At 33.9% G+C, this 26,480-nt stretch overlaps 1 protein-coding gene and 1 long non-coding RNA gene across 3 annotated transcripts in view; one reads left to right on the forward strand and one right to left on the reverse strand.

Annotated features, from left to right (window-relative positions):
- Positions 1–19,467, reverse strand: part of LOC143268017 (uncharacterized) — a 59,236-nt gene extending 39,769 nt beyond the window's left edge. The window contains exon 1 of the long non-coding RNA XR_013043605.1: positions 19,364–19,467. This is a non-coding gene — a long non-coding RNA (uncharacterized LOC143268017). The remainder of the gene's footprint in view (positions 1–19,363) is intronic.
- Ncam2 (neural cell adhesion molecule 2) overlaps positions 1–26,480 on the forward strand; it is a 423,714-nt gene that overhangs the window by 165,317 nt on the left and 231,917 nt on the right. The window lies entirely within an intron of this gene.

Genomic DNA, 26,480 nt, shown 5'->3' on the forward strand with positions numbered 1-26,480 from the left:
TACACTATTATGTAATCTGAAAGTCTTGTTCCATGCTCTTGTATATGAAATGTAAATATATTTTCTCATATGTTCTGTTAGATAAAGTCCTTCAGCATGGCCTTTTGAATACTGTAAAGCAATTATTCAATGGTCTGTGCACTCTAGTAAATGGGCACTGAAATAATACAGTTCTCATGTAATTACATTGTACATTTAAAACAAAAAAAATCTTTTGGACGTGAAGATGTTTCTAACTGTGTTTAAGGTATAAATTTTCTTTTTTCTAATTGACAAGATAACCAACCTCAAAATTAAAAAAAAAATAGAAGAAGAAAAGGAGAGATGAGAAAGAGAATAAGAACTCAAGCTAATGTTGAGACTGAACCAACTCTGCTGACAGATCCAATAACTATTCTCCTGAAATTTTAGTTTGACCTCAAATAACAGTATCCTGAAAGTGCACTTTGAAAGGGCTCTTTACTTTGAATAACAATGAGATGGACTTGCATTGATGTCAACACTTTGTACCAGGAAACACTGTGCACTGGTTCTCAGAACTCTTATGACTCATGTTGATCAAACCCCAGCAGTGGGTTCTGAGAATCTGAAATTAGAAAATAACATACCAGGAAGAAAGTTAAAATTTCTGTCGTATTTCATTAGTGGCTTAAATGGCTTTTTACTTAACTTTAATATTTTTATTGTATTTTTTAGTTGTGAAAATACCAGAAATAAATTGGTGTGGTGGGTCAGATAAAAATATCAAACTGGCAAAATCTATTTAAAAATTCCTGTTGATTGGTACATGAAGCTAAACACATGGAAAATGACATATTTTTAAACAATACATTTATGTATAATTATGATTTTATCTTCCTCCCCTTAGGGAATAATCAGACTTAGTGGCAATGCTGTTTTAAAATTACTTCTAGTTTCTGCTTTTTCCCTTTGTAAATCTGTTTTCTCTTTGGCTTCTTTTCTGTCCAACAGTTTCATACATTTCTGTAATGATTTCAGTCACTTTCACTCTCCATTGCCCTCCCTTATTTCCTTCATTCACCTGCTGAATTCCACTAAGAGTATCTTTTCATCAGTGTGGTACTCCATGTCTTTCATCCTCAACTCTCTCAAAAATATTTTGACCCCACTTTGCAAAATAACATCGGTCTTGTTATGATGTATGTGGTCACAGATTTTTTTTTCTTAATTGTCTGGTAACAGATTTTGAGGTTCAGCAATAATGTGTCTATGGATATTACTTCTTTTGACATGCATATGTATAAATAATAAAAATCCTTTTTAGGCGCCAGGCGGTGCTGGTACACGCCTTTAATCCCAGCACTCTGGAGGCAGAGCCAGACTGATCTCTGTGAGTTCCAGGCCAGCCTGGTCTACAGAGTGAGATCCAGGACAAGCACCAATACTACAAAGAAACCCTATCTCAAACAACAACAAAAATTCATTTTTGGTAGTACAAATTTTGACCTCTTAAGAAATATGATATTCATTAAAATGAATTAAAAGAGGACAGGCTCTACTAGTATTTGCTCTTACCATGTGTGTAGAGACCTGTCTGTTTCCGTGTTTAATCAACTTTCAGTTTTCCACCTTCTTCCTTTGTCAAAAGAATCATTTGATATTCAATTTGACTTCATTCTCTATGTCCAAAGAATTTAACTTTAGATACAGAAGAGTTGACATGTAATGAAAATATAATCCTAACTCCGTAGGTTTTTTTGTTATTCTATCCCCAACCATCTTTCCAGAAGGAATACCTCTTCAGGACACTGGTGGCATTGTCTACAGTAGGTGAATGCCAGAATAAAATAATTGCGATTCACATCCTCAAACTTCCATATCAGGAAATGTCCATATGGCTCCATTTTGAGTCATAAACTTAAAATTATGACCTAATACAGAAGGATGGTGATTTTATATATATACTAATGCACCTAAAACCATGATTCACAAGAAATAAAATTAGAAAATCAGAGTAAATATCTAGTAGCTTTCTGTGGGACTTAATATACATTATAATTCATGCCAGCTAAGATTATATACAAAATTTTATTTTCTACAACACCAATAAAAAATAAACCTGAGCGTCTCAATGAAAGCATACCACAGGGCCCTGAAACAGCACTTCTACACATAAGATACTGTTGTAAATGATCTAGAGGAGCAAATCTCACAATGCAGTCTGTCGAGCAACTTTGGCATAACCTTGGGATTTGACCAAACAGGTTTTGAGTCCTTCCCTAAAATGGCTGATTAGAAAATATGCTTTAGGCTGAGGGTGAGGCTCAGTGTCAGAGTATTGGCCTAGCAATTGTGATACTTTGGGTTCAGCCTTCATGGCAGTTATATATTAATACAAAAAAATGTATCTACAAACAAAGAAATAAATATAAAATGACACAAAACTCTTTTCTGGAGTATCTAGGACATAAGCACACATTAAATTTGGGAATGAGAATCTAGATGATTCCTGCTCAGTAGTTTTGTATTTGTTCTTTAAAAGTCTAATAGAAACCAGGTTGACAAACCCAAGACTGGGGGACTTTCTTAAAACATTTTAGTTTTAAGGAGATTTAAGGAACTATGGGCTTGGCTTTGGAGCACAAATTTTTGACTCAGTTTTATGCTCAATTGCTCCCTGAAATTATTATCTTGTAAATCTGGGAGCCTATAGAATGTACTTCATAGTGTGATTCACGTAATTAAATGGATCTAACAAGCTGAATCACTTAAATGACACATCACATAATAAATACTAAGTAAATGTGTAGTACCTTAAATGTTTAAAATATGTATGCCTTTAAGATAACAAGAGCATCTATACTTCATTAGTATGATTTTTAAAGCAGTTATTGTGTCTTGAGTTTAAGAAATAATCACAAATTTCAACCTCTTTTAGAAAAATATTTCACAGAGACTTCACAATTTAATTATGCATGCATTTATAACATAACAAAAGTGTAATTTTCTTAAAAGTTTATTGATTTTGAGATTTTTTTTAAAGAATGTATCTTTTCCATTCTTCCTTACCAGGGTACATGAGATGATAATCATTTTTTCTGGTGATCATTATTAATTTAATTTATTTATAACTAGTTACAAAGCTACTGAAATCCTTCATATTTATCCTGTGGTTTAACACCTCTAAAAGTTCCATAAAAGTGTTTTTTTTTTCAATGCAACTCGACATGTTTCACCTCAACAATTATTTATTTTGCCTATAAACCTTATAATCATCAGAATAAGTAGGTTTACTTTTTTGAAACAAGTGAAATGCATATTCCAAGCAATATAGAATTTACTTTTAACTAATTGGCATCTTACCCTTGTCATCTTCATATTTCTTTATGTCATCTTCCTTTTCTTTATATTTAAAAGATAAATGTATCTTATTTGTATTTATTCATTTCTGCAAGAAATCAAAAAAGACTAATCTCTATGCTGTGTAATACATATAATATATTTGGCTTCAATATCTCATTCAACCACACTGTGTCTACTTCTTATTCACGAATTTAATTGTATTTATTTGTGCCTCCTATCACATATAAAATGGTGGACTCAGAATGAGTGAATGTAGAATTGCTTCTCAAAATCTCCATAGTTTGCTATTTATTGAAATATAAATTTGTATGCTTTTTTTCTTGAATTTCTGTTGTCCAATTCATTTCCTATATTGTGTAAGATACTTAGTAATTATTCAATGATTAAAAGACAACAAAACAAAAGAATAAATAAATAATAAATTATACTAAGCTATAATGCTCTGTCATGAATAATGAATATAATTGTTGTGATGTATATTAGTCTAAGATAATACATGAATTAGAATCTATACTGATTAACTTTGAAGTGTGTAGATATAAAGGTATTGATTTTATGTTTTATTGCTATTGGTGAAATGAGTTGATTTATGATTGTGGAGGCCTGTTTAGAAATTAAGTTCACTAGCCATTTATATCATAGGGCTTTTCCTGTGAGTTATGCCAATTTAAAATCAATTAACCTATATCCATTAGTTTGTCTGTGTTATTTATTAATGGATAAAGGCTATGATATGGGGACAGGATGCTTTACCTACCCTGTTAAGCACAGAAATTTATTAACGCATTTATCAAATAAGTACTCACTGTCAATATCCATTTTTTAAATACCACTTTATTTAGTCATCTTCACATCATTCCCTGTGCACTTACTAAGGACTCTCAATCAAGGAGTACCACCTTTGTCTCCCTTGATACTTATTATTTTAAAATACATTTCTGATTCTAAGATCTATTTTTATCAAAATCTTAGAATGAAGATCATTTAGAGATGAGTACTGTTCAATAAAATATGAAGTTATTTATGGAACCCAGCATATTTCTGAATTTATTTTATTATCTTTCATATTACTGAGATTTCTGCTATTCTTGATGTCAAATGTATACTTTCTACTTTTGTTTTTCATGACTTGTATGAGTCAACCAGTACAAAAAAATTTACTAGGGAATATAAACACTGGTATAGCTCTTTTCAAAAACAACTTTCAATAATTATTTTTCATAAACATTATTTTCAAAAAATATGTTTTTAAACTCCAAATAATAGAGATATTTTTAATCCTAGAAAGAAGACCACAGTGGAAATCATATGTAGTATTTGTCAATATTCTGAAGAAGAATCATCTAACTTTGACTTTCAGATTTGAAATGACCCATTAGGTTCCACCTTGAATATTTACATGTACTGGAGTGAAACTGTTGACTTATTGGAAGGAAAGTTGATCAGAATACTATTTACAACATATTCAAAATTTCCAAAGATTGAGTTGCTTCCAGTACATTGATATTATTGCATCTAACCATCTGTCAGATCTTTTCATTAGTTGCTTTCTAAGTGATACGCATAGTAAGAAACTGATACAATTTCTATACAATAGAAATCTTTGTATTAATAATTTCCATATCCCATCCACATTTTACTCTCCTTTCTTAATGTGTAATTTTTTTTATTTTCTACAACCATCTCTTTAATAATATAAATATGATTATTTGAAGGGGAATTTTGAGTGTGTGTGAGATGTGTGTATTCCTTAGTACAATTATCCATGTGAGAATATGCATGTGAGGGAAGACATTGAAGTTAAGTGCCCTTTTCCATCTCATTATTAGGCAAAGAATCTTTCAAAGAACTTGGATTCTCTAAGTCACTAATGTGAGGATCTTCTGTTCCCTGATTACCCAGTGTTGAGATTAAGATGTGCATCACTGATTATCTATTAAGTGATATGTGGGATCTGAACTCATGTCCTTTTAACTGTGTGGAAGACAGTTTATCCACTCAACCATCTCCCCAGACTTTCATAGGTCTGTCTACAAAAACCTATAATGCAGCAAATTTATATGTATCTGATTATGTACATATATGTTCATATATAAAACACTCATTGATTAGTGCCTTTTAGTAAAACTTACCCATTTCCTGTTTTCATAAACCACCACTGGTGTTGAGATTTTCATGTGCTGCATACTAAGTTAAATATATTTAATTGCCAAAAGAAGAGATTAGTTTAATATATGTGCGTGGTGTATCACAATTTTCTCACAAAATTATCTTTGATTTTTTACATTTAGTGTTCATCAAGAACTTTGTATCACTGTATGTATAAACCAAGCCAAAATTTATTGGATTACATCCTGGACATCTAATCTGCCGTTGCTTCTGTGATTCTGGAATCTAGCATTCTTTTTATTAGATGCCTCTGGTTTATATATTTATAGAATTTCTAGTAACTTCTCATGAGTTATGAAGCCTATACATTTTGCCTTTCAGAGTATAAAATGAGAAAATTAAGACAGAACTGAATATCACTAATATAAATAAACTGAATATGTATATCCATTATCTATAATTTTCTGCCTAATTTTGGAATTACTTATTTTATTATAGCTGTGTGACAGTGACAAAATAATATTGATTAGTTGACTGATAAAGAAGATATATTTATTTCTGGGAGCTAATAAGTCTACATTTAATGTCCCAACCCACTCACTGTCTAGTGAACACCTAATTTTTGTCACAGCTGTTATCATCTAGCTGTCTGTACTACATCGCTTTTTCATTCTCTTTGTAAAAACACCCATCTCTGTCTCTGCTTCTGCAACTGAGTTATTTCTCTAGTCTCTTCCTTGTAAAAACATTACATTCAAAACTAGACTTCAATATTTGGATTTTGATGAACACATGGAACACATGCATTTATAGCAGTAATAGTCTTCAATTTCTTCCATTTTATGCATCCTAAAAGAGCTAATGTGTTTTTCTGGATAGCGTCCTTGATTATCTTTCGAATTCACAGCCCCTTTTAATTTTTTTATTAAATATTATTGCATACATAAACATATATGCATATACAAATATTCTTAAATATAACCCTTTTAGTCCATATCATATTAAATCTATACATATTTTCAATGCTGACAAATTGGCACTGGGAAACCATTTAGTGAGCTCCTCTCGGGGGAAGACCTCCTTTCCTGGTCCCAGCTTTTCTTGGCTGCCTATAATTCTTTGCATTAGGGTTGAGACCTCGTGAGCTTTTGTCCTGAGGCTTGTCTACTTTGGCATTTCAATTGGTGTCTTCCTTGTTCAGCCTACATTTAGGCAGTCAGGTTGGTGACACTTTATTGGTATCCTCCTTATTTTTTTTGGAAGACACAATCTTAAAACAAACTTCCTGATCCTAGGTTCTCATAATCTTTTTGGACCCTCTTTGACAGTGTACCCTGAGCTGTCAGTGCAGGAAGATTTTTGGGTATATCCACTGGGACTGGGCTCCACAAGTGTGCATTTTGATGGCTTGTGGTTTCCTATAGTGGTCTACATTTGTTGCCAAGAGAAGTTTCCTTGTTAAAAGGTGAAGATACAGTTATTTGCTGAGGGCATGAGGACAAATCTTTATAGACCAATGTTAGTGACTGCACAGCTTTAGTAAATTAGAGATTGTAGGTTCTCCTCAGATAACCCTGACAATACTAGAACTGAGTTTTAGCCAAGTTTCTAGTACCAGGCTTTATTGTTTTTGAGAAGTCTCAGTCAAACCCAAGACTCACTTATATGAGCAATCACTTTAGTCAGGTTTTTTCAAAAATGCTCTGTCTTTTCTTTCCAATGTTGGAATTATTGGAGAGATACTACATCCACCCAGAATTTACAGGGATTCTGCTGATCCAAACTCTAGTGTTCTCATTTATCTGCCAAATGCTTTCACCACTGAACCATCTCTACATCTCACAAAATTTACAATGTATGTTTAAACAATTGAATCAGCTACAGGAAAGCTCAGATTTTGAAAAAAATTCTTTAGAAATTGTTTAAATTTCTTTAACAAACAAAACACAACATAATAGAAACTAATGTTATGATTATTATTTTATATTAAAACTAATTAGATTAATATAGTAAGGCATCTTATACATTGTATATTCATATATTCATATATTGTTAAATCACAAGTTATCTTAGTAATTAGGAGTAGCATCTACACATTTTTTCTTTATGGTGATTTTATTTATGGTTCCCAGCCTTATCCCTCTAGGTGAGTACTATTACACAGATTTATAGCATCAGTTAAATAGTGAGAAAGAATTACAGCATTGTATGTCTCAGTTGTTGTCTATCAATCTTTACATTTGGGTATCTATCTTATGTCCCTAACTAAGATGATGAGTGAGAGAAGGAACCAATGTGTGTCATGACAATTAAAACCATTTGCTGAATGTCATGTCAGTTAGGGTCTCCATAATTTGATTACCCTGCTGGGCTGAAAATTGAACAGTTGAATAGTTGGTGTAAATAAAAGATAACGCTGACCCATAGGACACTGAGAAAAATAGAGGACATGAAGTTAATGAACATCTGAAAGCATTCCTATTCAACTATTTTTTTTAACTGTGGATGTTGTAAGGTTATTAAGTATTCATTCCTCTTGTCTGTTCAGTAGTTTTATGAGGGCAAATCAACAGAAGGAGATTGTGAGTATAGCATATGTAACAAGTAGAAAGCCAGCATTGACAATAAGAGGGTCTTTTCCAAGTGGTTAAAGTTCAAATACCTCATGTTCAGTGCAAAGGGGTAACGGCCCTATGATAAAGGTTACAGGCAAACTTCAGGTTAGAAAGAAACATAGATGTTTCTTTTATACATGAATTGTCACGAAAGTTTAAAAAGAAATAGAAGACATTATTTTAATTGTGTTACTTGATATATTCTTGAAGAAAGGTATGACTGCCCTTATTTCACTTTCAAAAGGATAAAACATGCTTATTAATTATGAAATAGCACTTTCATATGTTATTAAAATTTTAAGACATTGAACTTGAATAGTCAAATTAATAGAAACATTTGATCATAAGTCCCTTTGATGTTAATTACAATTATATGCTAGAAAAAATTAAAACATATATTGAAAATATCCAAAGCTATAAATATTTCCAAGCTCTAAATGTGGACTGTAACAGGTGACAGTGGTCTATGACCTTAAAACAATTGACAATGAATAAAATAGGACATATTAAAGGACCATTTTAATTATTACTTCAAAGCACTTAATGTCTTCAGACTAATAAAATGCAGTCTGTGCTAGGCAGCAGGGGGGATGGAATCAATGTCTCTCTTGTAATATTAATACCAATTAAAAGGCTTTATTATATTAAGAGCCAAGGCAAGAAGATTATTACTAAATATCACAATTCTATTCCTGGTACATTTTTCAAATGTATGGTGACCTTGGGTAAAATACTTAGCATCTTTTTATTTTACCTTTGCAAAAATGCATGATTGTCAATTTTAGCTTATATATGGATGGATGTATTTGGTGATATATTGGGTTCTTATTATAGATGGTGGATATAGTTCAATCCTTAGGGGAAGAAATTGCCTGATGATTTATTTTTATACCTGCTTATCTACATGCAAAAGTAAAAAAAAAAACAGAAATAGTAATTGTTCAGTTCTTCATGTTTCTAACATGAGTATTCTTTATGTATCATTTCACCTAATGCTTAAGTCTTAAATGCAATACATTATTTTCATTCAGTGTCTACATCATGCTGGGTAGACTGCAAATTTCAATCCTTTATAATTAAGGGTGGAGCACAAACATTTTTTAAAGCCTTGCATGGAACATTATTGTATATTCTCTGATCACAGATACATTATTGTATATTCTCTAAATACAACTATGTGTCTGACTCTGCAAAACAGTGAATTGTATTTTCATTTTATTGTCTTTCTGAAATATTTGCATTCCACTCAAAGTAGCTTATTAAAAGTTAAATAGGTCAAAGAAACCTGATTGTAGAAGTCCATATAAGATTTATGATAAATAAAAGATAGGAAGTATTAAAAAGCATCAATTATTAAACACATTATAACTCATATACACCATAAACTCAAGCTCGGTAATCTAATGACTGAACAGAACTTGGAACAGTTTGGGAATGTCTTCATCAATATACACTGAATGACCCAAGTGCATTTAGAAAGCAAAGATTCTATTTAATTTTATTTGTATGTAAATCTTTCAAAATAAAATAGTTCAGAAATGTTGTGTGAGTTTCCAAAAACATTAAAATTGGAGCCAGCAAAGGTTTCAGTATCCTCACTCTACTGGGTATGAATTCAACGCATAGACCATTTGTATATTTAAGAAATTACTGGCTTCCAAGTTGACTGCAGCATAACTTTCAAAAGCCAAGAGCCAGAAACTACCTAAGGATTCATCAACAGATGGATTAGCAATGAAAATGAACATGAATAAAATGGTATTCATACAGCAAGGGAATCTTACCATTTTAAACCATCTGAATAGAAATCAAGTAATGCTAACAAAAGACCCTATTGTAAGATGACAAATATTACATGATTTGTTAGATCTGAACGTACTGACCTCAAGAAGTTGAGAGTGGACTGAGTGTTAACTGAGAAGAGTATACAGAAGAGAAGGAAATAGTGAACTTGATCAATGGGCCTTAAATGAGTAAGATAGTTGTAAGAAGTTGTGCTATGCACCATAAGATGGCTTTGAAATACATTATCCTACTGAGTATTTCATCCAACCTAAATAAATGGAATTTGCATGTATTTACCCTAAAGATTAATAAGTATTTAAGGGAATAGATATACTTACCCTGATTGCAATGTTATACACTGTACATACATCTAGATTTTTATATTCAGGTAAAATGATTTTAATTTAAGATTAAAAAGAAGCAAATCATAAATATTTGGATAATCTATTCTCAATACAAATCCAATAACTTCACAGAATCTAATATTGTATGTTTTCCTTGAAGAAAATCGGGGATGCTATAAGTGAAAACTTTGCACAGAGGGAGAAATACTGGAAACCAAGAATTGCTTGACCTTTATTTGGATCAACAAAGCTCACTTTCTTGAGAACAGAAATCTGTAATGAAGTAAAATTGAGTGTACATAGTCTTATTAGAAGGGTTTATTTTATGTAGAAATAGCATTAGTGAAACTTTCGTTAAAAGCAATCATCTAATCCTAGAAGTATGCAGATTTTAATTCTTTTGAATACATTTGACAGTATAAATCATTGAAGGGAAGAAATTTGTACCTGCTTTATTGACCATAGCATTTGTTGAAATAAAATCTTTAAGAAGCTCTAGGTGATACAATCACGATGTTACCTTAGAAATCTTTGATAGAGTCATCCTACAAGTTTCCTGAATCTTGTGATATTATATTAATAAGTTTCTTTATACCCAAACATTTATTTTCTGTGGGACTAATGCATCAATTATCAAACTTAATGTATAAGATCATTTTGAAATGACATATGGAATAGAACTACAGAGATGGTATTAAAAATGCTAGTAATAAGCCGGCAGTGGTGGCCTTTAATCCCAGCACTTGGGAGGCAGAGACAGGCGGAACTCTGTGAGTTTGAGGCCAGGCTGGGCTACCAAGTGAGCTCCAGGAAAGGTGCAAGGCTATGCAGAGAAACCCTGTCTCGAAAAAAAACAAAAAAAAAAAAATGCTAGCAATAATAGTCATAACAGCAGTGTTGCTAAGTGTCAGGAAAGTACATGTAGAATGAGGACAAATACCTTAGTACCCTAAATCTAATACTGTTCAAATAAAATAAAGAAGAGAATGCACACATTACATTTTACAAGCAATGTGTATATAATTTTAGAATATGTACAAGTATACATGTGCAAAGATATGGACTCATTATACATTTATGTGTATATATTTATGGTTGTGTTATATTAGATAAGAATTACGTTCATTTGAAACAAAGACTAGTGTCTATATTCTTTTTCTTGCTGTTTTTTTACTTTTATGGGAAGGAATATAAATATGTGAAAATAAATGTAGGTAAAATAATTCTTTTTTTTTGCACTTCCTATTTCCCCCATCTTTGAATATTAGGTTTGCCATACCAAAGATAACCTGTGCTCATAATTTTAATTGAAATAGGAAGCAAACGGAAGCTTATTCTTTTTTTATCTTTCAGAACTTGTGTTATGCATTGAGAAAATTCATATTCAATGTATCATCAGCCAGTGAGCATCTATAACCTCTAACAAAGAAACAACAGACAAAACATGGTAAAAACAAACAAACAGAATACCCATAATTTTGAAAGGGAATAGATTGTGTCAAAAAGAACAGTTTAAAAAAATCAGAGCAGATGTAAGACAGATACTGCTGGGTTTTGAAAGGTCATGATTAATCATACTTTTCTCCCCCAGTGTGTTACAAACCAGCTACACAGACATGAATTTGGTCAGATGGAGAACAAACCCCTAGCCTTGTTATTGCTGATTTGAAAAAAAAAAAAAACGACCAGATTTGAAGTAGAAACTAAATTTCTACTACGTTTCTCTCTCAGATGACATCCAAATTTCCATCTAATACTACTCGCTTGAACGATTATCATTAATATTGAATCAGGGTCCATATTGAGTGTCTCCTATTTACACAGGTGTTCTCTCGAATGTAGTGAGTTTCTTCTTCATGGCCTGTAACACCCATCGCAGCTCTTCTGAGGCCCTCAAATACTATGGTAGAATATGATTGTTATCTCGGTTCTCCCTGTGTTTCCTGTAAAGACACTGACAACTTCATCTAATCCTGATTACCTCCCCGAAGGCCTCACCTACAATCACCATTAATATATGAATTGATGGATAGAGTTTCAAATCTACAGTCTTTGGGGATATGTGTTGAACTCATAACAAGGGTCTTAAAAAGCTAGCCATGCATTTTCTCCCACTAATGGCCCTGTTGAAATGTGAACCTGGAATGATTGTTCTTTAGAAATAGGAAGGGTTGTTTCATGTTTTCCATAGGTACATATAGGAAAACCCTGGATAAAATCATACACGGCTATGATCAGGTTATATGTAAGGCATCCTAAAATATTCATCATGTATTTTGGAAACTTTTGCTATAATTTCATGAGTACAGGGCCAGCCAAAACCTTCCATAGAACAATGAAAGCTACTTAGAACTACTAAGGTGAGCAATAAGTCACAAAAGTGTCCATAACACAAGTGAATGCCAGAACTATTTCTCTGGGTAGAAAATTCAACTTCTGCGGACCAGAATATATATCTTCAGGCAGAAAAGAATGGAGGAGAACAAAAGTATCTTTGACATATTATGACCATCATAATGCAGCAAGCCAACAGCCAACAGAGCATTTAATAAATAAAATACAAATGACATTAAGGGAAAATGAATGATCAGATTAAATTTTACAGACTATTCTGATTCTTTTTTTTTTTTTTTTTGTTTTTTTGAGACAGGGTTTCTCTGTGTAGCTTTGCGCCTTTCCTGGGACTCACTTGGTAGCCCAGGCTGGCCTTGAACTCACAGAGATCCACCTGGCTTTGCCTCCCAAGTGCTGGGATTAAAGGCTTGCACCACCACCGCCCGGCATATTCTGATTCTTTATGGAAATCTAAGAGAATAATTTCAAGAGCAAAAATAAAAAAGGCAACCCACCTGAGAAGGCATTTAGAAATTAATATATAAACAGTGCCTCTGGTAATTAACCAGTATTTGTTTAATGTTTTCTTTGTTTGGATTTGGTTTTTAGTGTCAACATTCTTTTATCTTATTTCTTGTTGAATAGATGAAAATGTGTAAAGTATTAATTAATATAAAAGAAAATCTTAAATACAGTCCTACAGTCCCTGCCTACCTTGGTAAGATTATCTGTTGATCACCTGATGATCCCATCTGTGGTATTTTAATCAAACATCTACATAGTCACAGCTTTAGAGATACACTGAAAGTACTGATATGGTTACTTATCAACTAAGTTTAAATAGAGAGATTACCCTGCATTGTCCAGGTAATGCTGCCATAATCACATTGGCCTGCACAAACATGACAGTATACAAGATGATCACTCAGAGGTTCATCTTCCATGAAAGTCAGAGGCAAAATGTAACAGAAATAAAGGCAGTGCCATTCAAAAGAATGTGTTTACTGTCCCTTAAGTAGAGGTCAACAGGAGAAAGGGAGGGGACAATCTCTGTTAGGTGACAATAAACTGAGAAGAAAAGCATAGACAAAATAGACACTTGGATGTGTGGCCTCGTGAAATGATTACGTGCAGAGACATATAACCTGAAGGAAAGGCACTATAGTTGTGGTATTGTGCAGATTTCAGCTCTTCTACATTGTGACTATATTCATCAATAAAAAAGAAAAAGAAAACAACAAAAACTACACATGTGTATTTATGTCTGTGTATCATATTTGCATTAAGAGGACCTCCTAATGCATGTTTTTACATGAACGTGGGGATCAAAGGTCAAAGTCGCTGTTCCTTCTCATACTCCACCTTAACTCCTTATATTTTGTGATACTGTCACTCACTGGGTCATGGAGCTTGGAAGTTAAACTAGACTGGCTAGCCAAGGAGCTCCAAGAATATGCCTATCTCTGCCTCCCTACTGCTGGTATTAGAACCACTTTTTAAACATAAGTTCTTGGAATGAAGTTCAAGTACCCAAGGTTAATGAAAAAATATTTTCTGGGTGGGGCCAGCCCAGCCTTATGATAATGCTTCTGCCTCCAGGAAACTTAAAGGTAGAAATTTCATGACCAGTTGATGGGTGATGTGAATATGTTGTTCTGATTGGTTGATAAATAAAATGCTGATTGGCCAGTAGCTAGGCAGGCAGGAAGTATAGGCAGGAAAAGTTGACAAGCAAGATGTGAAGGCAGAACTGAGAAAAGATACCAAGTCATATAGCTAAACATAAGTAAGAATTATGGGTTGATTTAAGTGTAAGTGCTAGTCAGTAATAAGCTTGAGCTAATGGCCATACAGTTCATAAATAATATAAGCCTCTGGATGTTTACTTGGGTCCAAGATTTGTCCTGATCTTGGGCCATGTGGGACATAGGAAAACATTCAGCTACAACTATTGGCCCTTAAAGATACTTAAAATTATACAATGAACTCCTATTCCTTGTTCTCCCTCTCTGTTCTTGATGCAGCTGGGATGTTCCGTTCCCACAGGCTCTCTTTCCCTCGACAAACGCCCTTCATTACTCCCACTCATGTCCAAGCTGTTCATGTAGATCTCAGCCATTTCTCTGTCATTGGGCAATCCTCGTGTCTTTCTTGGGGTCCTGTTTTCCAGGTAGCCTCACTGGTGATGTGAGTAGCAGTCCAGTCATCCTTGTTCCACATCTAGTATCCTATGAGTGAGTACATACCATATTTGTCTTTCTGAGTCTGGGTTACCTCACTCAGGATGATTTTTTCTAGATCCATCCATTTGCCTGCAAACCTCATGATGTCATTGTTTTTCTCTGCTGAGTAGTATTCCATTGTGTATATGTGCCACAATTTATTTATCCCTTCTTCAGTTGAAGGGCATCTAGGTTGTTTCCAGGTTTTGGCTATTACAAACAATGCTGATATGAACATAGCTGAGCAAGTGCTCTTGTGGTATGATTGAGCATTTCATGGGTATATGCCCAAGAGTGGTATAGCTGGATCTTGGGGAAGATTGATTCCCAATTTTCTAAGAAAGAGCCATATTGATTTCCAAAGTGGTCGTACAAGCTTGCATTCCCACCAGCAGTGGAGGAGAGTTCCCCTAGTTCCACATCCTCTCCAGCATAAAGTGTTTTCAGTGTTTTTGAAATTAGCCATTCTGACAGGCATAAGGTGGTATCTCAGAGTTGTTTTGATTTGCATTTCCCTGATGATTAGGGATGTTGAACAATTCCTTAAATGTCTTTCAGCCATTTGAGTTTCCTCTGTTGAGAATTCTCTGTTTAGTTCTATAGCCCATTTCTTAATTGGACTGTTGGTCATTTTGATGTCTAATTTCCTGAGTTCCTTATATATTCTGGATATCAGTCCTCTGTCAGATGTGGGGTTGGTGAAGACCTTTTCCCAATCTGTAGGCTGTCGCTTTGCCTTGTTGACCCTATCCGTTGCTCTACAAAAGCTTCTCAGTTTCAAGAGGTCGCATTGATTGATTGTTTCTCTCAGTGTCTGTGCTACTGGTGTTATATTTAGGAAGTGATCTCCTATGCCAATGCGTTCAAGACTACTTCCTACTTTCTCTTCTAGCAGGTTCAGAGTAGCTGGATTTATGCTGAGGTCTTTGATCCACCTGGACTTAAGTTTTGTGCACGGTGACCGATATGGATCTAATTGCAGCCTTCTACATGTTGATATACAGTTATGCCAGCACCATTTGTTGAAGATACTTTCTTTTTTCCATTGTACACTTTTGGCTTCTTTGTCAAAAATTATATGTTCATAGGTATGCGGGTTAATGTCAGGGTCTTCAATTCGATTCCATTGGTCCACATGTCGCTTTTTATGCCAATACCAAGCTTTTTTTTTTTTTTTACTGTAGCTCTATAGTACAGCTTGAAGTCAGGGATAGGAGACCATGGTAAATGAAGACCACATGAAAAAAGGAAGAAACCAAGTGCTAGAGAGGCCCACAGAAATCCACGAAGATACCCCCACAATAGACCGCTGGCAATGGTCGAGAGACAGCCCGAACTGACCTACCTTGGTGATGGGATGGCCAAACACCCTAATAGTCATGCCAGAAACCCCATCCAATGACTGATGGATCTGGATGCAGAGATCCACGGCTAGGCCCCAGGTGGAGCTCCGGGAGTCTAATTAGCGAGAAAGAGGAGGGTTTATATGAGCGAGAATTGTTGAAACCAAGGTTGGACAAAGCACAGGGACAAATAGCCAAACGAATGGAAACACATGAACTATGAACCAAAGGCTAAGGGCCCCCAACTGGATCAGGCCCTTTGAATAGGTGAGACAGTTGATTGGCTTAATCTGTTTGGGAGGCATCTAGGCAGTGGTACAGGGTCCTGTGCTCATTGCATGAGTTGGCTGTTTGAAACCTGGGGCTCAGTCTGGGAGGAGGGGACTGGACCTGCCTGGACTGAGTCTACCAGGTTGATCTCAGTCCTTGGGGGAGGCTTTGCCCTGGAGGAGGTGGGAATGGAGGGTTGGCTGGGGGAAAGGGAAGGAGGGCAGGAAAAGGGAGAACAAGGGAATCCGTGCCTGATATGTAGAACTGAATTGTATTGTAAAATAAAATAAAAGGAAAAAATTATACAATGAAGTATTATCATTATGATAAAATGAATTATTTTGTACAACTTGTTTTAGATTATTAGAAAATATCTTTAAAGATTCTGTGACAATATAACAATATCAATTAGGAATGAAGAACAAAGAACCAAATATTTTTAGATGATTGTTCTATCAGCATTGCAATCATTTGGTTTTAACAGCTATATTGATCATTATATAAGTCTTGTCTAGAGCCTATAAAGAGAATGTAACAGAAACAGGAATAGAGAAAGAGGAGAGACAGAAGAGCAACAGGTATATGCATGATACGTAGGTTCAAATACCTATTTGCCTGTAGTGGTTGTAATAAATGAGAATTATTTGGATTATGTGATAAACATTTTATTTCTCTCTGCAGATTTTTAATTCCATTCCTTTCAAGGACAATTTTATTTCACTCTCCTTTTGGTTGTTCTTCAGTGTTTTATTGTGCTATTGAGTTTTTAATCTAGATACTGAATGACTTATGTAAAACAGCTTTGTAGACAATAATCTGAGATATGTAAATCAGGCAAAATAGTGTAGAATCAGGGAAAAGATCCACGTTCAGATTTCAGTTCAAATTATCTTATGCCATACATTTACCTGAATAGAGAATTGCTGCCAAGTGTAAGAAATCTCTAAAGCTGTTGGATTGAATATACAGGAGTTTCAGTTTCATAAGATGTTTCATATGCATACTTATAGGTAGGTGTACATACATATATATTTGTATATATGAATGCAATTTATATTTATGCAATTTATACAATTCTTGTGTAATAGAGAGAGAGTAGAAAATAACCATAACATCAGTTGTAAACACAAAGATAAGCACTACCCACGGAATTATGCAATACTTTGTTTTACAGACTACCCAACCTGCTAAAAAAATGGCTTTCTGAACGTTAGAAATTTCTTTCTAATTTGCTTGTGACGCAAATGTATTGATAAATACATTACTAGTTAGCCTTTCAGGATAACTCACTACAATTGATCCTGTTTTCTGCAATGCATATGTTACCTGTGTTCTCTGTATCTAGAACAGATTATATAAATGAAATGTTTATCCCTGCTATAATGACTAAGTACAAAGATGACTACCTGTCTTTGAGTAAGTACCAAGTTTTCATGCCAGCTAATTATTTTTAGAAGAGCTGTAGTTAGATGATGTTGAAGGAAATGGTAACTTCTCAATTATTCCAAATGACAGTCTGAGCAGATCAGGACATATGAGAATGTTTATTCTCTTTCCACTCATACCTCCTAGGGATAATTTCCTTGAATCTAAGATCAAGATTTTTATGCACTGTAATCTTCAAGAGGATTTTAAAAATCTAGTAATTCATCTTGATCAAACAGTTATAGCAGGATTCTCATTGATAGTTTTGTATGTTCTGTATGACAACAGGGACTTTCACTGATTCTAGCTGTCTGCCAGCAAAGAATTGGACTGAATTGCTTTGGAATGACACATTTTTGACAAGAACTATATCAGCCACAAATAAATAATGTGGGCTTGTGGTAAATGTCATTAGGTTATTGATGAATGCAAACCTTCATAAAATGTGAGCAGATTGTCTTTGGGTATTTGGAAATATACATGTGTACATATACATATATGTAAGTAATAAAATTAACAAAAAGAGAAACCACAACTTTGAAAGAGTAAGGAAGGAGATGTATATGGAAGTATTTCAAGGGAAGAAAGGGAAAGGATGAATGTATAATTACATCATAATCTCAAAAATTGGAAGAAAAAATGAATGCAAAATATTTTTTTTAATTCTTCTCATGTTTATTAAGTATCCATTGGAGATTTCAGATTTACTAAATTGAAAGAATGTCATATTTAATTTATTCTCTTTTATTTCATTATGCAGTTACTAAAAGTTTTATAATCATATATATTAAATAAATTTGTGGCTTTACTAATATTTTCATTCAGTGCCAATATAGAAAGACCCATGCTGTTATAAATCACCTGTCTTCTGCCTTTCTTCTCTTCCTTTGAATGCATTTCAAAGTGTCAGATTGTCAAACAATTCTCCTGATATATTTGTGGATCCTAAAGAAAGGACTGACTCATTTTCCACTGACTTAGACAATTTTTTTCTTTCTCTTATTTGCATAAAGATTTATTTTAACTTTGTTATTTTTACTGATTAGAATTTTATATATGTACATAATGTGTATTAATCAGAACGTCCCTCCCTTCCATTTCCTGTCTACTTCCCCTGTTTTTTCCTATTTCACACTCAATTAATTTTATTTTTTTTGTTTTATTTCTGAGATTATAATATAATTACATCATTTCCACTTGGTCTTTCCTCCCTCCAAAACCCTCCACTCCTTGTTCTCTGAAATTCATGGCCACTTTATTAATTGTGTGTGTGTGTGTGTGTGTGTGTGTGTGTGTGTGTGTGTGTGTGGTGTGTGTGGTGTGTGTGTGTGTGTGTGTGTGTGTTTCTGCAAACACACTTATGCGTTTTACATACAGGTAACATTTTACAGAATGATCTGGTTGTATTTGTGTACTTTATTTTTTTAAAGCACTCATTTTATGTATTACAATCAGTACACACCTGAGTATAGGACTATCTGTGTCAGTATCAGTTGTCTCTAGGGTCTGCATCCTTGAAGAGAACTGCTTCTCCATTTTCCACCTACCACCAATTGCCAATACCTTCTCAACTAGGGGCTTTTAATGCTTACCTTCCTACCCCATGCTGGAATTCGGTCTGTCTTGAACTTGAACAGATGTGTGAATGCAGCAACAGGCCATGACAGTTAATGTGGGCTGCTTCCCTGTTGTGCCTAGAAAACATCATTTGTTTGTATTCATTTATCACTTCTTGCTATTAAAAACTTTCCATCTGCTTTTGATGATGATCTCTAGTCTTAGGAGGAGGGGTATGATGAAATTGTCACATTTAAGTATCAGCACCTCAGTCTTTTTACTATTTTCACACTTGTGGATCTCTGTGTTCATGTCCACCTACTACAAAAGAAGCTTCTCTGATAAGGGTTGAGCATTTCAATAGTTTGCTAGTATAATGATAATTACTTAAAAGTTTATTTAATACTGTGTTAATTTGGCAGACTACTATCTGTTTTATCCCCAGGGCCTGTGACTTAGGCAAGGGTTCGGTGCCTTAATTAATGTCCCAAGTGTGAGTTTTTGTGTTGTGTATGAGGCTATAAATTCATTAGGAAACTGGTTGGTTGCATTATTTCTATACCTTGGTGTCACTGCTGCACTGCTAGGCATAACTTGAAAGGTTAGTCACTATTTTAGCTTGCGGATTTCACAACTGTATTAATCTAATGGATGCTTCTCTCCCATGTTAGAGTACAAATCACTTTTGAGCATTATGAGTATTAGATTTTAGGAATAATCCTTCAAAATTGTTGTCACTTTTATTTCTCCAAGTCCTGTGATTCTTTCTTCTGACCTCCTTAAGCGTGAACTCCAAAAGTGAATTCACGAATATTGTTTTGTTTATTATGATAGTTTCAGTACATTTCTGAATATAATGCACATCAAAGTCATCTGAAGAAACTGTTGAAAGAGCAGTCTCTTCTCCAGAGTTAATCATTGATGAAATACAGTTTCAAGAGCAGGAAAGAAGTAGAAAACTGTAACTCTTTTTTCCTTGCAAAATAATAAAAAAATAATTTCATGTGTTTGAGAAGAATGTGATGGTCTGTGACGACTCAGCTGTGCTGACACCTGTTCTTGTTATTCTCTATTTACTGCTTTTTTTCTTCTCTATCCTTATTTCCATTTGTAATTATGGAAGGATGGAACAATGTCAGCCTCACCAAATGTACTTTATCTGATGAACAAGGACAAACTACATTGTCCTTCACCCAGAGACAGGGAAGGAGACTGGCCCAGTCCACTGTCATGTTATGAAAATATCTAACAAAAGATAAAACAATATCTGTAATTCTCTTTTTCACACTGATTCATCAGTTCCCTTTAGTGTATGATGATGTATTGAGCCATATCAATCCTACAGTTATTTTCTGTATTGTCAACTGTTTTTGGGGTTTGCTTTACAAATATATATATATAACACTTTGGAGATTTTTCTCAAATTTCTACATAATGAAAATTATGGTTGTTTTGAAGCGTATGAAATACTTATACACATAATTATATAAATATTTATTTCATGCATTATATATATGTGTGTGTGTGTGTGATTTTTCATGCATAGAAGTGTATGTGATTACACTTTAATGAGAAAATAATGTCCTTTGTATTTTTAGGAGTGACCTTTCTATTTTTCAGATTTCTGCATACACCCATAGATGTATATTAACACACATAGAGGGACCAAAAGATAGAAGATGATAGGCACATAGAATGATAGGTGCATAGATTGTTGATAGATGTGATTCTAGTAGATAGGTCAGATTGATGGGTAGTATATACAATAACAGATAGAGGACAAATAGAGTGATGATAAGTAGATTTTGCACAACAGAATCCAAATTGAGTTCATTATTCTGAGAGTACACTGTCGGGCTGTAAACACTTGAGATTGATATGTTATGAATTTAAAACAAAATCATTTTTCTTTAGAGAACCTCTAGTTTTGATTTTATATTTTTTTAGTATTTGTTGACACTCATCCACATTTAGAGATACTTTTTGTTTTGATATTTTACCTAAAATTTACTGGACCTGGATGGATAACTCAGTAGTTATGAGTGCTTGTTTGATATCATAAACACAAGAGGTGCATATTAGCGCCCACATAATCAGACAGTCTTTCCCACAAACTCCTGTAAGGTCAGCTCTTAAGGGAGTGGAGATAGGGAGGGAAGCTGGGTCTTGCTGGCTTCCAGCAAAACAGAGAGAATGCCAGCTCCAAATTCAGAGAGAAACCACCTCCTAGGAAGAGGTTCAGGATGGAAAAATGGACACTTGATGCCCTAATCTGGGCACTGCACATACACAAGCAAATATTCTGTACACACAGCTGCATATGCTGTCATACAACATGTAAAAATGGAATATTATCAAGTTTTATTAGTAAAATATATATTGAATTTAATATTGTGTTTCAGACTTGGTTATATTGCACATTTATTTTTGAGTTTATGACATTGAGATTGTTTTTTTATGTCTTTGTTAGTTTGTTGTTGTTGTTGACACAGTTTTCCCATATGTAATCCAGATCTAAAATTATTGATGTTATTGCCTCAGTTTCTCCAATGTTGGGGTTAGAATCCTCTACCATTATACCCAGCTGAGACTGGTATTCTAAAGTTCTGCCTCTCTCTCTCTCTCTCTCTCTCTCTCTCTCTCTATATATATATATATATATATATATATATATATATATATATATATATATATATATTTGGTTTCAGAATAAACTCTATATAATCCTACTGGTCATAATTTATCTGATTTTATGCTCTGGTATATCTTCCCCTTCCCACTACTAATTTAGCTAATGACGTTCATCTTAGTTTTGTTTTTTTCCATTTTAACTCAATTCTCAAAATATCCACCTATCAAAAGTATATTTGTCTTGCCACATAGATTTAAAAATAACCAGTGACTAACTGCTGTTACAAATTATCTAAAATTCACATACATCCAGTTTATTTCAGAATTCATCTGGGAATCAATTTCTTAATGTATTAAGAAAAAATCTGAGGGATTCTGAAGCATATAATTGAATAAAAACTTTTGACTGTTCTGTCATATATACATATTGTATATTGCAAAACTATTTGCAATCATGTTTCAAATTCAATTGGGGAGTTATAGTCCATATAGTAGAGAAAGCAATTACTGAACACAGTGCGTGTTAATGTGGCAATGTGGGAGGCCCTGAACTCTCTTGAGCATTCATCAACACACCAGAACTCTGCAAATAGATCTCAAATTATATATGAATGTATATGTATATAATATAATATATATATATATACATATATATATATATAGTCATTAAACATGATAGATACTATGCTTTAACAGATGCACTCATCCAGCTATCTTCTGTACAAATGTGTTTATTTTCTAATCTGTCACACATCTTAAAACTTTAGTTATGTAAAAGAAAATGGTAACCCCTGGAAAGGGAAATACCACCTCCTCTTGAGTGAGCCAAATTCATGCCTTAGATCAGTAATAGCCTAGGCTCTGCTAACATCTTTCTGAGTCTTACAGTGCCCTTAAGCTTTGATAAAACAGGAAAACACTGAGCTCAATTGAGTGTACAATGCAAAGTTATATGATATACAGATAGTTTTGTCAGTATTATGCAAACAGCCTGGCTTTGAAAGTTGTGCTCTGAATAGAGTTTGAGGGTGACACACAATAGACAAAGAACACTTATATTAATGAGATTCAGAAACCAGTGCTTTTTCTCCAAACACTGTCAAACTAAATACAATGTACATCGAGATAAAGTGGCATGCCTAGAAAGAATAACACATCATCTAGAAGCAGTAAATGAAGCAGCAAAAGTATTTGCAATCATCACATTTCAAATACAATTTGAGAGCTATAGTCCACAGAACGGAGAAAGCAATTACCGAACACAGTGCATGACAATGTGGGAATGTGGGAGGCCCTGAGCTCTTCTGAGCATTCATCAGCACACCAGAACTCTATAAGGAGATCTCAAGAAGGCCCTAGCACTCAGCTTTTCAATCCAGCCTTACAAAAATGTAGCAATTTGAGTGTGAGCACAGAAAGTCAAAGACAAAATTTCTCTCCCATAGGTGTTATCAAATATTGCAAAGTGTTTAGGACTTGAAGGGTTTTCATACATGTCTGTCTCTGTGAGGAAGACATTAATTTAGCTGAAAGAGAAAAGCAATCTTGTTTAATGTGACAGGGAAAGAGAACAGCCCATCATATTTTACTTCTGCTGTTTCTGAATTTCTAGTTACCCTAGAATGTCTTGCTATATCTCAAATAAGTGAGCAATTTGAAGAAAACCCATGTAGAGCATAAGCAAATATTCTTCTATTATTTTCCATACTAGAGGTCCTGCATGAAAGATATCCTGTGATATGTATTACACACACACACACACACACACACACACACACACACACACACACACGATATATATATATCATCCTCTAAATATACTATATGACTTAATCACAAAGTTCTACCAAATATTTCATATTATATTTTACTTTTTATTAAAAACAAAATTAATTTGAAGAGAAGAGCTTTTATGCAGAAATATCACAGACACATACAGAAAAAAATAGCTTATTTTTGAGAAAAGATCTAAAGTTCTGGCTGTCTAGCATGGGAAAAATTACAGATATCTCATATAGGGCACTACACAAAAGTATGATCATTTCAATCATGTAAAACTGTCAGATTTTATCAAATCTATCTTCTGCATGTCTGGAACTGATTATATGCATTTGGAACTTCATTATGCTAATATGATTGTGTCTTGTTTGGTCTTATATTTCATTATAGACCACACAAAGAAAACATAAAAAAAAGTGTCTGTGAGATGCAGTAATAAGGCTCACATCAGATGTAATTTTAAGTAAATGCTGCCCAGAGTAGAACTTAGAAATTGCTGGTGTTGTTCTGTGTGCAAATATCAATAAAGCACAGTAAAAGAAATTTAATCCAAAGAGATTTTTCTGTGCTAAATGCTGTACTATCCTTCTTGAATGTAACAACTGTATAAGCTTGAGAACAATAAATAAACAAAAGTCTATATGTAGACTTGCCTAGAACCACAAGGAATTGTTTTATTCATTAGTTTTACTGAAACAAGAGACTTTTCTAAAAACAAAACAAAAACAAAAATTATAATGGGCTATATGCATTTAATATGAATAGCTAATTCATTTAAGGAATTGTTCTTATACGTGTCATATACAATACAATTTGCTTTGTTGTTCACAGATGCTGAAATATTAGAAAGTCTAATATTCCATTTTTCTGTTTATTACTTCAAAGAAGAATAAAGATGACACATGCATGGTAATCTCAGTGATGTAACACATGGGGTAATTCAAAGTTAATTGGCAATAAATATCCTTTGAAAATAACAATGGAATAAAATAGTACTATAAATGCACCAAATATGGCAAAAAGACTTAGAAGACAATGATATTAATACCAGAAATAAGACATGAATTTTGCCAATAAAAGTTCTATGAACACAGAAATTAGATAATGCTCAGTACAATAGCTGAATGAATGTAATTACACGAAGTTTTAAAAGGATTCTGAATAAAAACTGAAGTTACTTCAGAGCATATATTTGATGACAAAAACAACAACAAAATTTATACACCAGTGAGATCCAGAAGAGTGTTTTCGAATACACCCACCCACCCACACACACCCACACACACACACACACCCCAAAATGAATTTTACGTAAAGCATGGATACCATAAACACAATTTTATTTAAAAAAAAAAAAACTACTATTTAGAGTTACTAATATGAATGGCCACCAGTAAATAAAAAGAGAAATTGTGTAAAGAGCTTCATGGATGTACACTTTTTTCTTTTTTTAATTTATTTTATATATTTTAATTACTTTTTTATTTAAAATTTTTATTCATTTTACATACCATCCACAGATTCCCCTCTCATCCTGCCTTCCCTTTCCCTCCAGCCTTCCTCCCCATCTTTGCCCCCCACATTTTCTCCTCCAAAAGTGTAAGGCCTCCCAAGGAGAGTCAGCAAAGCCTGGTACATTCAGTTGAGGATGGACCAAGCCCCTCCCTGCTGCTGAGCAAGGCATTCCACCATAGGTAATGGGATTCCAAAAGCTAGCTGATACACCAGGGATAGATCCCTCCCGATCTCACTGCCAGGGGTCCCTCAAACAGACCAACCTACACAACTCTCTCCCTTATGTAGAGGGCCTAGTCCAGTACCATGCAGGATCCACAGCTGTCAGTCTAAAGTTAGTGAGTTCCCAGGAGCTTCCTTCTATTGTCTCTGTGGATTTCCTCATCATGATCTTGACCCTCCTTGCTCATATAATCCCTCTTCCCTGTCTTCGTCTGGACACCTGAAACTTGGCCTGGCAAAAAAATTTTGAGGTCTCAAATATCACAGCAATAAAGCTGAATTTTCATTAACATTAAGATGTTGTAACAGAAGAGTGAAATGTTACATCTAATTATCAGTAATATACAATCATAAATAAAATTTCACTTTTTGAAAAAATGTGAGCCTCTGAGTCTAGAATTCCTCTGAAAATGTAAATTCATTAATAACAAATAAAAGTTTTTTATATAATTTTTTATTTAAAAAATTTCTTTCCTTTTTCATGCCAACCCTTGTTCCCCCTTCCTCCTCTTCTCCCACTCTCCCCAACCTATCACCATCCCATCCTATCCCCTCTTCATAGAGGGTAAGGCATCCCTTGGATAGTCAATACAGGCTGGCATACCATTTCGGGATGGACCTAGCCCCTCCCACCTGCATCAAGGCTGATTCTTAACTCAGCAAATACAAATTTGAAGGAGAATACAGAGTTAGACGAATTTCCTACTGCTGTTGTCTCATATCAGACTGCATAGAGTGGTTGTGACATTCTAAGAAAATAATACAACTAATTTTTTTTAATTGGCTTTTAGAATTTGAATAATCTCTCTTATTTTTACATGATTACAAAGATTTAAAACTTTAAAAGGGGATAATTTTATTGTATTTGGAAAATGGAAATATTAGAAGTATAAATAATTCAACTGACGATTATGTTTTATTAAAATAAAAAAATAATGAAATTTATAAATGATAAAAACCTAACGTAAAAACAAATCCCAAATAAAGAAAGGGAAATGTACAGTA

Source organism: Peromyscus maniculatus, chromosome 12 (assembly GCF_049852395.1).
Source record: "Peromyscus maniculatus bairdii isolate BWxNUB_F1_BW_parent chromosome 12, HU_Pman_BW_mat_3.1, whole genome shotgun sequence".
In the NCBI taxonomy this organism is placed as follows: domain Eukaryota; kingdom Metazoa; phylum Chordata; class Mammalia; order Rodentia; family Cricetidae; genus Peromyscus; species Peromyscus maniculatus.